The sequence below is a fragment of the Acyrthosiphon pisum genome, chromosome X, assembly GCF_005508785.2.
Source record: "Acyrthosiphon pisum isolate AL4f chromosome X, pea_aphid_22Mar2018_4r6ur, whole genome shotgun sequence".
Lineage (NCBI taxonomy): Eukaryota > Metazoa > Arthropoda > Insecta > Hemiptera > Aphididae > Acyrthosiphon > Acyrthosiphon pisum.
Window position 1 is genome coordinate 25,206,684 of NC_042493.1, and position 2,399 is coordinate 25,209,082.

At 25.5% G+C, this 2,399-nt stretch overlaps 1 non-coding gene across 7 annotated transcripts in view; it reads left to right on the top strand.

Annotated features, from left to right (window-relative positions):
- The first annotated feature begins 450 nt into the window (after positions 1 to 450).
- Positions 451 to 2,399, top strand: part of LOC100574648 — a 9,047-nt gene continuing 7,098 nt past the window's right edge. For 2 of the 7 annotated variants that reach the window (XR_003838603.1, XR_003838604.1), the window contains exons 1-3: positions 452 to 599; positions 677 to 778; positions 2,142 to 2,262. This is a non-coding gene — a transcript (uncharacterized LOC100574648). Of the gene's footprint in view, positions 600 to 676; positions 783 to 2,141; positions 2,263 to 2,399 lie in introns of all 7 variants that reach the window. The other 5 variants (XR_003838605.1, XR_003838602.1, XR_003838601.1 and 2 more) reach the window with 5 other exon arrangements.

The following is a 2,399-nucleotide window of genomic DNA, read 5'->3' on the forward strand; positions in this document are numbered from 1 at the left end:
TTTTTCCGGGGGATTTTTTTTCCGGGATTCAATAGAGCACAAACGGCGATTGAAAAGACGAAACTAATAGAAAAAGGCGAAAAAAGCGATAATAACGACCGACGGCAGGTGTGGATTGCGATTGCGAAGGCTACGGACAGGTTTCGCGTACAAACCGCAACATCCGCGGCTTTAATAACAAACTACGCGAATAGAGGAGTGACAGGGATGGGAAAATGTCGGAAAGTCGAAAAACGGCGTAATAAGAGTAACATAATTTATCATAATTTATAAATATTAAAATAAATATTTAATTTAATATAAATATTTGAAAAATTTGAAACTGATATATCCGCTAAGGAAATTGATCGTCACCGTATGGTCGGCGGGTGGTGGAAGCGGAGCGGCGTTGATGACAACATCTGATTTTGTTGATAAACGATAACACTTCGACAATGATAACAAAAATAACAGTTTCCCTATAATTCGAGTTCTTAGCTTCTTAAATTATTTTCTTATTTTTTTTTATAGGTAGTAGAAGAAAGTTTCTAACTTAATAATATAATATTCAATATTAATTTGTATTTCATTCTATTCCAATTTTCGCTTATTGTTAACTGGTAATTTTAACAAGTGTTTTAACGCAGCATTGCGTTGCAACTTGAAATGTTGCTAAAATTGTATTTCTATTTTATAGGCTTTTGCAGTAATTAACTATATTACTCTGTTGTATTATTATTCTTCCATTTGTTTCATAAAATATAACACATCTAGCTCATAGGAATTCAGTTGATAATTCGTAAGTAAGTTTACACATATTAATAAAGGAATAGTTGATTTGTGTAGTTTTCAATTGTTTTTTATTTCAATTAAGTGTTTTAAAATATTTTATATTAACAATAGTCAAAATAATCAAAGTTTTTTTTAATTAACTGGTTAGATAACAGCCAAATATTTCTTGGTGCTATCATATATTTATAATTAATTTAGAAACATAATGACCTAAAAATCTTGAAATTATCATAATAATCAAATATGACTATAAATTATAATTGTATTATATTATTATCAAATGTTATGTTAAAAAGTAAATTAAAAATGTGTTCAATATGTCGAAACGACAAATAAAAATTACTTTTGATTCTCTCCTATTTGTAATGTATTATATATTAGATTTACCAAATAATATTTAAGCTTAATAACATGGTCTGGTCATGACTTGAGACTTGTTTATATTAAATATCAAGGCTGGGAATTAACGAGTTAAAAAGTTAAAGTTAAGTTACTTTTAACTAAGTTACATAACGAGTTACTTTTTTTTTTAAGAAGTAACTTCTATCTTAACGAATTACTTTTTTTTTTAAAGTAACTTATAACTTAACTCGTCAATTCATTTTATAATCACGTTAAATTATATACTTTTATAATTAATTTGATTATTAATATTTAGTTCATAGTTGGTAATAACAAAGTAAAATTTAAAAGTTTTACCATCACTTTGGAAAACTTTTAGGTAAAAAAATAAAATATACAAATAATTTAATTATTTTGTTGGATTTCATAATATATAAGTACGTACAACAAAATACATTTTTTTAAGGTATAAAGACCTACATTATAATATTATGTTATTTGTAAATCTTTAACATGAAGTGTAAATGGTGTAATTATAAGTTTTATATGAAAAAAAAAAGTAAATTATTTTTAACTAAGTTAAGTTACTTATTTTTTCCAACTAACTTGTAACTTTAACAAGTTAAATAAAAAAAGAAAGTAACTTTTAACTTTAAACTTAACTTACATTTTTCCAAATTAACTTAACTTAACGAGTTAAAAAAAAATAGTTAACTTGCCCAGCCTTGTTAAATATATACTTTATGTATATTAGTACAAAGTGTCGGTGTTTTGCAATTTAAAGTTTTACCTAACTGTACAAATTGTCTGGGTTATGCATTTTAAACAATTGACCGTACAATGTACCTTTAACCTAAATATTTGTATGCTTACATATTATAACAAAATAATTGGTTGATTGCTATTTGTTTCCATTAAATGATTATTTTCTCTCACTGTTAATATTTTAATATTCAACTATTCAGGTAAATGTATTATATTATGTTATAAGAAATAATGAATTTTTTATGAATATTATTTTGTTGTAGATCATTAAAATGTTGAGATACAGAGGAAAGAAATTTGCACTTAATATTGTAAAAGAATTGGATTCATTTCCTAAGGTTCAAGAAGAAATTTATGAACTATCTTCTTATAGTAATGTTATACGTAAGATCATCATACAAACATATTTGATCAAATTGTTACGTTAATATTATGTACTTTTAAGTTCTGGTGTTAAGAGGACGTGATACCCGCATGTGTTGTCTCCGTCTTACAAGTGCATAACATAGCAAATTATACGC